The sequence below is a fragment of the Apteryx rowi genome, unplaced genomic scaffold, assembly GCF_003343035.1.
Source record: "Apteryx rowi isolate R43461 unplaced genomic scaffold, aptRow1 scaffold_394, whole genome shotgun sequence".
Taxonomy (NCBI): domain Eukaryota; kingdom Metazoa; phylum Chordata; class Aves; order Apterygiformes; family Apterygidae; genus Apteryx; species Apteryx rowi.
The window spans coordinates 568664-582594 of NW_020450463.1; the positions used below are offsets into that span (position 1 = coordinate 568664).

A 13931-nucleotide genomic window follows, 5' to 3' on the forward strand; every position below is an offset into this window, starting at 1 on the left:
CCTAAGGACAAAACACTTGCAAATGCCTTTAAAGCTGGAGCTGGCTGTCAAGGCCAAGTTTCCCCAGAGTACTTATTACCAACATATTACCCATGATGAAGGTCACAGAAATTGGAGGCCGTGTTTAAAAACAAAAACATGACAAGCAACCTTCTTGCATCTGAATACTTGCATGTATTTCTTAAAAGTTGAGTGTGTGTGTTTAATGCCTGGATTGGCTGTGGATAGAAGGGCGATGGGTAGGTCCCTGTGTAAGGGTCCGGTGGTCTCTGTTGTAACCAGGGGTGTCAGCAGGCTGCCTGCAGCAATCCTTAGGCTTTCCAGGCTGAGTTCAGGTCACCTTGCAGCAGCCAGTTAAACGTAGAAAACTTCCTTGTAGTAATGTTTCCTGTTGTTTTCAAATTAATTGGTCAATTAGCTCTAATGAACCCTAAAAGACTTCTCAGCCCCTCAGATTTGGTGCTTTAAAAACTCTAGCAGGTGATTGTGTCAATATTTCATTTTGGCGTCATGAGAGGAGAAAAGTCCAGGAGGCTTCCCCGTGTGCTCTGTTCCGGCCGCAATGTGCCGTGTGCCTCTCCTGCTTGCTGGATTAGGCTGGAGGGGCCATCGCACTTGTTTGTGGTTTGCGTAGTGCCCTCTTGCTCACAGGAGAACGTTGCAAGCCAGCTCAGTCAAACGTGTTTGAGCTTCCTGCCGCTCTGACAGCGGTGTGTGATCACAGCCTGTCTCGTGGGGTGTAAATACCATGACCGAGGAATGCAACTAAGGTTCTGTTGTTGCTGCTGTTCTCATGAAAATACTGTGAGCCTATGACGTTAGTGGGTATATGAGGTAGTGAAGTCTAATAAGGTACTAATTTTTGGGGGGGGGGTTAAAAAAAAATTAGGAGGAAGGGATCTAAAGGTACCGAGAAGTTGGCAAATGACTTTTTAACTGGACTTTAGAATGAAAAAGAAAGAAGATAATGGGTTGTATTCATAGGCTGACCAAAGAATGTTTTTTCAAAGTGCTTTTTTTCACAATATGGGCTCAGAAGTGATGATCTGCTTTCAGATTGCAAAGAAAAAAAAACACCTGTCTTTGCTGAATCCTTAACCCTGTAAAGGGGGAGAGATGAGACTCTATTTGTACTGTAACTAGAATAAGCAGGTAAGTCTTTCACCAGACAGAAGCCTTGAGCTTGTGTCTTGTAACACTGTTTTCCCCATCTTTTTAAACAGATGCTTATTCAGTCTGAATTGTCTGTGTTTATCGCTGCTAATTTCAGCAGCTGTGAAAAGGAAATGGAAATGTGCATACCTTGGGTGTTGGCCTCATCTTTTTGGGGGGCTCATTCGTATCCTAAGGATTTTATTGAAACTTAACATTAGTTTTATTTTTTATTTTTTATTTAGAAAATGAAAACATTTCCTAGAAAGTTTCCTAGAAAGGTGATTGGAAGCCTAGACGTTAGAGGGTTTGGGTTTAATGTGTGTAAATGAGTAGGAAAGCTACAGTCTTGTCCTATTCTCTGTTCTGTCTTGCTCTTCTTCCCCAGAGTATGCAATTTAAGATAAAAATCTAATCAATGTTTTAAAAAAGTACAGCAAAGATTCTGGGGTAGCAATAAGAAGCCCGAACATCCCAAAGCTGTATGCAGCTGATGGCAGAAAGACCTTTATTGTTCTTTCAGCCCTAGTGTTGTGTAAATTCAGAAAACGGAGATTAAATCTTGCAGGATTCTGAGAAGATCCTGGACATACCCATGAGCAAGGGAGCAAGAATTTTGCAACAATCCAAACTCTTGCTGAAATTCAGAATGCTCCGGATTGCAGAGTACAGTGATACTTACTTACCTTCTACTCTGCGGCTCTCTTAACAATATTCAAAAACATAGTCTTCACTTATTCCTAGGGAACAAGATTCACTCCTTTCTAGTTGTGTCAATGCCTGTTTTGGCTGTAGCAGTCCAAGTTGCACATAGCCAGGTGCAGTAGCTTCCTATGGGAAGCCAGCACACCTAAATGCAAAAACTCTCTGGGAACTGAGTGAAGAGGAAGGAGAGAAGTGTCTGGCATGACCTGACAGTTGAATTTCTTTCTTTAGGCCGAAGGCAGCTATGCTAAGCTGGTGAGGTTATACAACCCTGAAAGGAGTAGGGCAGACAAGGCTGAAGATGCAGCTGAATCACTTCTTGGAGGCTGCGGTTTGGCACCTCTAGGGTGCAGCCTTTTCTGGGGAGGCCTCTCAGAATTTAAACTGCTGTTCCTGAATGCTGTAGAGGGGAATTTAGCTTCTAATATGAAAGGAAAGGTGTGTATATGTGTATATAAATGGCAGGTCCCTAGCTGAAGAGCAGACTTGAGTTTGCCTGCAACCTGGCTTGGTTTCACTGAAATAATATCAGAAAGAAATTAGTGTTTGCAGGAGGGAGTTTTCCAACATGAGAATATTTCATTTGGGTGATACTGATTAGGATAAAATGCTTCAAGACTTTACTTCTGAATTGACTTTTTAGTTAGGTTAGAACACACAAAGCATTTTGTGTTAGTTTTTAGAACTCAAATGAAACTAAAAGTTGAAACCATATCATTTTGGTGGACAACGCTTCTGTAACCTTTTTCAGAAAGTGTTCTGGTAGTAACTTTTCATTACAATAAGGAACAATTTGAAATTTCCAACCCTTTCCTGAAACAATTTGCATTTTGGAAAAAGGTCTAGTCTGAATCATTGTCAACAGCTTTGTCTTGCTTTGTTCTGTGAGCTGGGAGTACGTGGTGATGCTTGAGAACCTGTACCTTCTGGGCAGGGAGTTTCTGCATTCATGGTCAAAGCTCCCTAGCATGTTTGCTGCTCTTATTGGGGTAGTTGCAATCTTTTTTTTTTTTTTTTCCGCCTCAATATTTTAATTAGAACAGTATTATTTTATTCAACCCCCTCCCCATTTTGATCTGAAACTGTGCCCGAAGAATTCGGTCCAAATTAATATTCCTCAACACAGGAGGGATGTTCTGTGGAATATTCTCTCAGTTGTAGCACATTAGACCTGCATGTGTTCTCTGTGCTTGCTCCAGGGTTGAGCCCTGCAGAGAAAGGAAAAACTTCATACAGAACTCACCTTATCCACCCTCAAAATGTAAATCCTCCTCAATTTACAAAGCCTGAGCAGGTTGTTACAGGGACTCTTCATCCATTACCCACCATGACAGCCATCATATATAAAGAAGAGCTTCAAACCATTTTCAGAAGTGGAGTCTTGATACTTAAAATCATAGGCCCAGTAGCAATATTGGTTTTACAGCAATTTATAATCTTTCTTGCCTCTATTGCCTGTCGTACAGGCAGTAAATTACCAGTTGCTTTCCTTCCCCCCCCCCCATAGGAGATAACCAGTTTAATACCTCTTTCCTTGCTCACATCCATCTCTGTTTCCCAGGTATTAGCTGCATTTTCTCTGAGATAGCCTGATGAAAGTAACTAGTTAAACTCGGAGCAATTGTTCTCAAATTCTGTATATGCTTTTGGAGCTTGCTGCTTCTATTTCAGAAGAAGAGCTTTTGTGCTTTCAGTGTTAACTATTTTTTTCCAGCTGGGTCCATTGAATGTCTAATGAATTCTGCAAACCTTCTCCTCATCTCTATTCCCCTGAGCGACCCCATGAGACGTGCATAGGCTGGGGTTTGGGAGTAGAGGGGAGTGGGAAGAGCTGTGTCATTACAGCAATACCACTCCTTCAAGCCTGGAGGGAAAGCTCTCATTAAACAAACAGGGCTTTGCTACTCCTTGCCTCGAGTATCTGTCGCAGCCCCCTGTCTAACACTGCGAGGTTTTATCTGCGTGAGGGGTCCTTGGATGGAGCATTGCCTTCAAGAGATGTATTTTGGGGGCTGACAAAGCTGTCAACTAAGAAACAATTTTCTCATCTCTTGCGTTGCGTTTCCTTGTCTCTTGCTTCCCTCACCCTGTCCTTTGCAACTGATTCTTTTGTGTAATTCATACTCAATCATAAGGGAAAAGCAAAAGAAATAGAAAACTAGCTCCAAAATCCTTCCCTTAAAACTGATGCTGTTTAACCTTCCTGAGCAAGATTGAAGCATTGAAGGGGAAAAATCCTTTATCAGTAGTGTATGTGGTGTGGTGATACAGCACTTGAAGGTCTAGTAAGTCTCTTAAGAACTGTATCATAGTCTAATTTTGTGAAAGCAGACAGATAACAATAGGCCCTACAGCTGTATTATTTGGTTGAGTAACTAAGTAGATAGGGGGACATTTTAGCTGGATGCAATCCCTGTGCTGCAGGGTTGTAGATAGCTCTGTAGCTGCTCTCAGAGCACAGCTCACCAGAACCAAATAATTACYGTATAATTTAATGCCAATGCAAACAACATAAGCTAATGCATTTGCTCCTCTACAGGCATGCTTTGTCCTCTAAATCTGCTCCTGCCAGTTCCTCAAAGTCATTTTACAGCTTTTCTTGTCCCCTCGTGCGTCTTAAATTAGATCAATAACTTCCTAGGATGGCTCTAGTGGAGTGGCTTGCTCCACAGAGCTGCTTTCTGAAGCTGGAAGCAATGCAATCCTGAGGAAATCCTGCTGAATAAGGAGAGTTTCTGTTAATGTGTAATCGAGTCATGATAAGACCAGCTAATAAAGATAAGGCTCTCAACAAGCAGCAGAGGACAATGAGCAGGAAAATGGAGTATGGGAAACAGTGTAATTAATAACGACCCCTAGCTGCATTAAAAAAAAAAAAAGTGTGGGAATATTACTGAAGGGGGGGGGAGGGGAAGCAGGAGTTTTGTCTAGGGGGGAAAAAGTAGCAGAAAAACCATTGTTCGTATACTACCAAGAAGGTAGCAACTCTGACCCCAGGGAAGGGTATCTAAGAATAGTTTGGTCTTGATGCCTGCATAGACAAAAGCCCAGAGAGAACTTGCTTCTGTTTTTATGGCTTTTTTTACGCATAGAGATGTGCTGTGGGGACCAAGGTGGAATAAAAGGGGCTAGGCCTGCAGAAGAGTGCAGGAGGAGCCCCCTGCCAGAGGATGCCCTTAGGCATGGGCTGAAGCAGCAGGTCAGGACTGGGCATCTCCCTCAGCCCAGGGGAGGACTGTACACAGTCTGACCTTTATATTTGGTGATCTTTAATTCAGTACTGTTGCCTTGCCAAGAGCACTCACAGAGGATATATATACCTTTCTTCTTGCATTGCTGCTATTTTTTGGACTTGAGCTAAATTCATCTGTGGGCAAAATCTGTAGGGCCGGGCCGGCACTCCCAATTCACCAGCTGTGTTGCCTGCGCAGCTTTAATCTTTCCCCTTTCAGAGGAGTATTGTGAAGTTGCAAGCTGTGCTCAAGTAGGCATTAAAAGGTAAGCCAGCTTACTCTTAGCTGTTCCCTGCTGGGCCGTGAGCAGTGGTAAACTGTACGTTGCCCAAATAAGAGGAGGGCAATTCTGTGCACTTGCATTTATTTCTGATTATGCCACTGTGTCAGGCTTCCACTTTGCTACACACAGGCCAGAAAACAGCCACTAATAGGTTGTGCAACCCCAGTAAAGAGCTGGAGGTGGAAGGGGGAAGGTTGAGAGACAGAAATGTGTTGCAGCCCTGGGTTTGCAATCCCTCTTTCTGAATGGTGGCAGCAATAGATAGGATATGGGTGTATATATAAATTTTTTCCCACCCCGTACATTTGTCTGACAGCCTGGATGGCAATGGCTTTCAGAAGCTGGTAATCTGGGTCATATTATTTGAAGCATTGATCTGGTGTTGAACAAGTGTAAGTGTCAATCAAGAAACTGCTATCTGCACATAATAAATTAAGAAGCACATCATTTCAAATAAGAGCTGATCTTTCTTGTGCATAAGATTTTGTTTCTTGGCTTGCTTAGGTACTAAGGAGTGCAAGTGGTAATCTTTTTTTCATTATTATTTATTTATTTATTACATCACTGTTGTTCAGGAGAAATAAATTAAAATCAGTTGTCCAAAGCATGGTCTGGTAAGGAGTTCTAGCTCACATCAAGAAATGAATGGTGGAAGCCTGCCAGGATCTGAATGTCACTTGTATTTAATCCTACGTTTGTTACATTTAAAAAAAACACTAAAGATATGAAGATAAATTAAGGACTTTGGTGTGCGGGATGCTAAGGAGATGTCAATTTTGTCTCTGCTATCTTCAGAAAACAGTTGAGTATTGCTGAAAGAGTCTAACAAGTCATCAGGAGCTGTTCATGTAAAAATTGCAGAAGAACTTAAGGACACAGGTGCAGGGCAACTCTTTAGGTAAATTAGCAGCTGTTGCCAAAAAATTGAAGTTAGGAGGAGATGTAGGAGTTATGGTTCTGAAGCTGCAGATGGCCACAAACACTGGCTTCGGGAGAGATGCGAATTGCTGCTTACCAGAAGGAGTGTCAGCACTCCAATGAAAACTTAAATGCTGTATAATTTTGTTTGTTGAAGGTCAGTGTGGCAGCATCTGCAGCTATCCTGAATTGGTGGGTGGTGTTTTTATTGAGTGAAACCATTTCTCTCCTGCCAAGGGACACCTGGAAGTCATTTGTGAGCAGAAGACAAAAGCTTCAGACACGTCTGAACTCAGTTTGCAAGTCACTTGTATATTTAAAAAAAAAAAAAAAAAAAAAAAAACCAAACTCCTAATTGAATAATGGAGCAAGAGACTTGACAAAGCAATTCAGAACTCTTAAAGGCCAAAAACATCATCAAGAAGCTGATTCTGGAACAAGATTCGTTGCTGAGCAGCTGAGGACGAAGCACTGAAGGCATCCTTCAGTGCCACCACCCCACCGTGTGCTCTGTGAGAGACGTATTTCATCTTGGTTTAGATGCTAAAATGCCCTTGAAAGCAAAATCCACAGAGTAGGTGGCTTGGAGATAAATTTGTATTTGTCAAAAACCTGTATCCATCACGATGCTCTAATCCACCATTGCAACAGTAGTGAGCTCTCTAGGCCACTGCTTAATGCAGTTACACTGCGGCGCTTCAGTGAGTGCTGGTGTTCAGTGAAATTTTCTTCCCTTGGACAATATAAAATTCATGTCTGTGAATCTGAAAGGAAAGTGGTGCTGCTCAGGTTCGAGCTTAGGCCATGTATGAAGAAAAAAACAAAAACTCAGCAGCCTCCTGTGACTTACACAGGCAAAACTCCCCCAGCAGAAGAAAAAAACTGCCCTCTTTGGGTGAGGGCTTATCATTCTTGAAGCTGGCACAACAGCACGGAGCAGCACATGCTTCAGAAAGCAAAGTAATTAATTCTCATGGCTTCCAGCCACAGCAGCCTCCTTTGTGCAACACTGCACCACAACTGGGCATGGAGAAACTTTCTTTCCAATCAAAAGAAGTATTCATTTTTTTGCTCTGTCGCAGCAGGGTTGGTCTTCCTTTTAATATTATTGAAGACAATGTCTGCTCTGCCTTTGTATGAATGACCTTCAGTGTGGCTTCATGTTCAATTTTCCATCCCCCATGTTTGAAACACTGGCATTATTAAAAAAAAAAAAAAAAATACTTTGTTTAAATCCCTAACAGAGAGCATTAAAGCAAGATGATGATCAGAGGCTGGGGTAGGGGTTGAGCTCCTCATCTGGGGCTGTTCCTCTGGACTACATCAGTATCACAGAGAGCAGGTTCGGAGCACRCAAACAGGCTGACCCAGGGCCTCTTGCCCATGCTCCTGGCTGCTTGCCTGTTTATGGTTCAAGCTGGTTGCACCCCATAGTGCCCAGGGGAAGGGCACGAGGGCGCCCAAGAGCCTGGCCGAGACGCTGAGCTTACCTCCCTTCCAGCCAGCCTTGCAACGTGGGCTACAGTTGTACCGCAACACGTGTGCGCTTGCCTGCAGTGAGGGCACTAGCTGCATCTGGACTTGAGACCGGGGTTGGAGCCATGGTTCACTGCTCTGGGGCCTTTCAGTTCCTCTTCTCTATAACGCTGCTAATATTGCCAGTACTGCTTGCATCTTCCTATTTGTGTGGCAGGCTGCTCCAGGCAGATCCCCTCGCTCTGAGCGTGGGCAGTGCCTAGCTTAAGCAACACCTCAGTTCGGTCTCCATCTGCGAATGTGTCACAAGTAATAATATCATCATCAGTGGATGAAATTGGATGCTGGTTTAAATTCCCAGTTGCAGTGAGACTACCTGGCTTTTAAGGGCCGATTACCCAGCTCAGCATCCTCTACTCAACTCCAAGTTTTGGGGAAGCTGTGCACCCACGTCTGAAGTCAGACTGAGACCCTTCAAGAAAGCCAGTAGATGATGTGGATCAAAGATTGCAGCTACAGCCAGCCCAGATGAAGGTAAATGTTCAAAAGTACCTTGGGAAACGTGGAGCAGAATTGTAGTCAACAGACTGTCAGAGGACATTCAAATAAACCTGAATTTGTGTGAAAGCAATTAATAGGCACTGGGGAGGATCGCTTTAGGAAAAGGCTTAACAGTCAGGCAATAAGCCATGACTCTGCTGTTTAATGCACGTCTTGGGAGCATATTGAGGTACGAGGCAAAGTCAAGTATTTCCAAGTTGCTGGAGAACTGCATAATCATTAATCAGCAGTAGCTGGCTGCACCAGCGTCGAGACAGAGGGTCCGCTGGGATTAGAGGATGAACACTTGGAAAAAGCAAAATATCTCAGATTTTGAACATTTAGATACAGATGTATATTAAACGCCACCATGTGGCAAAGTCCGTTTTGATACTGGTGACCTCCCATGAGCAGTTCAGATGGGCCAAAGAGGATGAGCGGCTCCGTCTCTGAGGAGATAGTGCTGCCCATAATACCGAGAGGGATTTAATCGCATTCACAGACCAACGTGTCACAACACACCCAGAGGCACTCTGTGAGTTCCTGTTGTAAAGGGAGGAGAAATCCCCCCTCGGCAGTAATAAAAAAGCCAGAAATGTCAGACTGGCTGCAATTGGGGGCCCGGCTCRGAGAAGCACTTAGCATCCAGCACCTCCCGTGGGGCTGCCGAGAGCAAGGAGGGGCGCCGTAAATTGGAGACAGCGAGGGACTTAAAGGTGCAGGGAGGCAGATGCAGGCAAGTAAAGTAGAAAGGTGAAAGCTTTGGCTGGAGAGTTATGCCGGGGACCAGGCGAGGTCTCAGTGGGGTCGGGTGGGACGTGTGTCTGCAGGACAACCCGGGGCTCTGCTTTACCCCGCGAGGGCTCACAGCCCCAGCCTGCTCCTTCCTGCCCCATGCGTCTTCGCCCCTTAGAAGGCAAAACACCTAAAAGACTAAGAAATGCAGACAAAACAGCAATAATGACTATTTTGTACTATCTATAAAATATAAACAAATACACAATTTGAAGATAAAGCTTTGAACCAGAATTCAAAACAAGGCAGGCTTGAACTCTGGCTCTGTATCTAGCCCATTTGTTCCGCAGTCTTGTGAAAAATTATGTAGACATCTTTGAGCTTCTGTATCCATAAACTTGGGTTAGTGGTATTATTCCTTTAACTACCCCGTAGATGTGCTGTAAAGTAATGCTTTTTTAAATTAAAACTGTGATACTAAATTTTTATTTGATATATTGCACTGTGTTTGCGTAGACTTTAAAGAAGTAAGAGAAAGAGCAAGGAAGGGACAATTTTGTGTGGCTTGCTATGTGGTTTTCATAGTATAGTYAAATTATAAGAATTATAATGGGATTAAAATTACCATTTTGGAGCGTCAGGTCTGTCGGGGATGTGACAGCGAAAACCCCTGCTTTTGCCAGCTGCGATCAAAACACCCATTTTGTGATCGGTCTGGCAAACCCCCGCTCACTCGGCGCTTGCCTCCACCATCGCCCGAGCTTGCGCTAATCCGGTCGGGACACGCTTCAGCTGCCCAACCCCCTAGCAACCCGCCCTCAGGTTTCTGTGCGACTTTTTCGTTCCTTTGGGGCATATCTTATGCTTCCCGCACCTTCTCTTAACGCATACCGTTCTGCTGTATCATCTCGAGTATTTTCAGAATTACGCTGCAGAGCCGTAGACCCCGTTCCTAGCAGCTTCCCCTTCGTTCATTAGTGATCAGATGAGCATGGAAATCATCCCTTTTGCTGACCTAAAATGCCTTTGGTCTCTCTCCTCAGGATATGACTGAGAAAACACGAGGGTTCACGCTTCGCCGCTGTGCTCTTCCCTGGCTATCAGGATGCCGAGCTGACTTCCTGGAGCCTCATGTGCCTTTGTAATTAATTAATTAATAACTCTTTCCCCCTCCTGTTAGCCAACGCGATTTAGAAACAGGTCTCTTCACTAGCGAAGGCCGTGCAAGGGCTGGAAGGTGACCGGGAAAGTTTCAGTGGTGAAATTTGTGGGCTTTCGAAGCATTGCGTTAAAGGTGATTCCCAAAGGTCGGCGCTGGAGAGTTGAGGTGGGAATGGCGCCCCCGCTTTTGGAAAGCTCTAGAAACTCCCATTCCCCCTCCCCCCCGTTTTAGGGAAAGGGCTTCAGCAAGGCAATGGCCTATGTCACCTCTGCTTTTCACCCTCCCTAGGAAAATGCATCCACACTTGGCTGAATTATAAGCCACCCTAGCAACAGCGTGTTCTAACGCATTACGTAAACTAACATTTCCCTTTCCTCCTTAAAACAAACAAAAAACCAGCACATGGCCCTGCCAGAGCGCTGTGGAAGAAGGCCACTGCCACAGCAAAGCCGAACACCTAGGAGCAGGAGATATCAGCGCTTGGGGTGCCCTGGGCGTGGTAACCTGGTAAACGTGGGGACGCTATGGGGCAGCCCTGGGCACCGCTGCCGTGGCCCCTGTTCCATATGGTCCTTCCAAGCCAGCGGGCGCTCGGCTCTCTTCCCAGACGAGCCATGGCCTCCTTCGAGCATGAGGAGAGGCAGCACCGCTCTGGGGGGGCCGTCAGGCACGCCGGCCCCCGGGTGACTGCAGTCCCCAGGCAAGCGCTGGTTGGAGTCCCTCAACCCAGGCTGTCAACTTGAACCTCGTCAGGTGGTTGCCGCACTTGACGTTACCAGATACAGAAGATGGAAATCAAGTATTTCTAGTCCTCCTGGGCCCACCTGGAACGACAGTGCAAAGCAGCGCTGTGGTCCACTCTCGAAGAAGAAATGCCAAGAAGGACAAGGGTGGATTTTAGTCTTCCTGCTTTCTACATGGGTCTGGGAGGGTACTAACGGCAGTGCGGCCTCAAACGTGGGGTGGCTGAGCCTTAAATTATGTGTTCCTCTGGGTGCCGGACATGAACAAGCAGGGTTTGTTTTGTAGGCAAGGCATGTGCATGAGCTGCAGCTGGAGTCAGTGGTCAGCTGTTTTGTACATGAAGAAAAAGCTAGAAAATGCCAACCACACTGAAAAAAGCCTGTGGTGCTTGGTTATCTTCAACCGTACTCTCAAATTAGTAGGACCTTCAGGTTTCTTTGGTTCAGCTTCTCATCTATAAGATGGGTACAATATCCAGACACCCCATCGCAAGTTATTCTGGGAACTGACTGCTTAATATTGGTGGGGTGCTGAGATGCAGCAGCATGAACTACAGAAAAACCTGAAAAAAAAAGAATAAATCTATTTTCAAAGCAGAGCCTGAATAACTGTGCAGTAAAAAGCTAACAGCTGCACATTTTCTGAACAGCATCCATCCCCTCATCTTACGAACAGGGCAGGAAAAATAGCATCTGTATATAATGAAAAAAACATCCTCTTGACAGTATACAAGTGGAGCAAATTAAGGAAGTACAGGCCACCTAATTCAAGTGGTTCCTAGCTTCCAAGTGTTGGCCTTTTCTAAGCACTGTGAAAACTGATGCACAAGTGCAAAAACTGGTGGGTTTTTTTTTTTTGTGCGTCTGTTAACGAGATTTCTTCTGATTGATTAAAAAATTTTGAGAGACTAGTTATGTTAAAAGAAAATGTTGTGAAAGATGTCAATCAAAACTTGAACATCAGTAAATTCTGGTCCTGAGGAGCAGTTTGTGGTGTCAGTGAAGCCGAGGAGCAGCCTTGCGTCCCAGTGGAGGAGGGATATCCCAAGCAATCTCAAGGCTTAGCTAGCTCGAGGACACTGCTCTCAAAAATAAACAGTGGAGAAAATGCCCGGCTCCTGCACTGGATGAGACACACTCATGAATGACAAAACCACGTGTTGGCAGACTCTTTTCACCAGCATGCAATGCAAACCCGTACCCAAATACTTCCCTAATCGCAGCAGAGTGCAAACAACGTTCTGATTGTGCCTCGATACTTGGACTCTCATAGACATGCAGTCACTGCATGGGTATTAATTAAAAACAAAGCCTGCTTGCAATACCCACTTCATCAACTTGTTCAGGCGTCCACCGTAGAGCAATCTTTGTGCAGAACTGGGGTGCTTTAAGCTAAAAAGGGAAATGGGATAGGTTTTCCCTGAAGAAACCTTACATTTGAAGGCTTGATATCTTACCATAACCTGCCTACACAGACCTAGTCCATGTTGCTGTACTGCCAGCTTTTACGGAAGATGCTGGCAAAGCCCCTGTCATTCTTTTGCAAGCAAGTTTGTTCTGGGAGAGATTCAACATTATTATCTATGCAATAACAACCTCCAGGGCTACTGCTATTGTTTCATCTGTATTGCAGCAATCTAAAAGAGCCCCTGTCATGGCCCATAATCCCACCATGTATGGTGCTGTACAAGTACAGAAAACCCAGGTGTGTCTTGTTCTTCCTAAAATTCCCACTGAGATCCATGGGAGTGCTGCTAGTTAAGTGAAGTAGGTCAGCGCTCCAGACACACATACATACGTGCACACCAAACAAGAAGAGATGATGCAAACTGGAATATTAAGCTGCCAAGTGGTTGTTGAAAACTGTGCACAAGGGCAATTAAAATATTAGCATCCTTTCATGTAAGCAAAGCAGTCAGAAGCGGCAATTAGTTTCTGTTACAAATTTCCAGTCCTGGAGGAGACCCTATCAGAGAAATTTTCTTTTTTTGCCACATGACACTTTCACCTATTGACTTGACAAACCACACAGGGGTGTACGTACGTGACTGCGCGGGAAACAGGCTCCACGTATGGAGCATTAGGTTGTATGGCCTGTAGCTCAAAGCACTGAGCATGATTAGCCTTGTTGTGATCGATGGCATAACTCATGTACACGCTCCCCGACTGCATTTGCGTGCGTAAAAGCTGAGGTTCCCCTGGATTTTGCTATTGGACGAGGATGTGCAGCAAGCACAGCTCATGATGCAGCCCCATGCACGCTCGCGGATGGTGGGAGGTAATTCACTCCCCTTCAAGAAGGAACGAGACAACTCTATTGTAAGAAAGCTTAAGTCGGAAAGGGCGCTCTGCCACCCACTGTAAACCTCCTCCGACACTTAAATGCTGTGCAGATGATTAGCAAAAATAACTCTGTATTGGTGAGTCTCAGTGAAGGGTTCATTCATTCATTTGCTTTATGAATGCAACCAAAATAAAGGTACCTCCAAATCCAACCAAGTGTTCAAGCTTTAACTTCCAACACATGTAGCTCCTGTCTTTGATCTCGGTTCAGAATTGGGATCCTGCTCCTGTTTTTGCTGAGCCCCCCCCCAGAGGAAATGACTCCAGAGGGACACGCACCCTGCCCCAGCTTTGCTCACTCCCCGACYGCGCCAGGCCGGGGTTTCGCACCAGTCCCACCGCTGACTCAGCCCCCCCTCATCCCACTGGTCCTGCATTAACTGCYGTGCTCCCCACCGGAGACCTTGCGGAGAGCCCACGGACGTGTGGGGAACACGGTTCCCCACGCACAGCTACTATCTAACCCCTAGGGAGGGGAACTACTTTCTAACCTTGGAGGGAAAAAAAATCAGTGGTTCACCGAGTTCATTTTAATCTGGTTAGTGTTTGCCAAGCCGATTACTGCAAAACCAGTTAAAACCCTAATCTCAGCTATAAAGACGCTGAGCTCATGTGTACAAATGCAGAGCTGGTGGGGGCTG

The 13931-nt window shown here is 45.1% G+C and overlaps 1 long non-coding RNA gene across 1 annotated transcript; it reads left to right on the plus strand.

Annotated features, from left to right (window-relative positions):
• The first annotated feature begins 29 nt into the window (after positions 1–29).
• Positions 30–13442, plus strand: LOC112970362. The gene is made up of 2 exons (XR_003254972.1): positions 30–8301; positions 10086–13442. It is a non-coding gene; the product is annotated as an uncharacterized LOC112970362 (long non-coding RNA).
• The last annotated feature ends 489 nt before the right edge of the window (positions 13443–13931 follow it).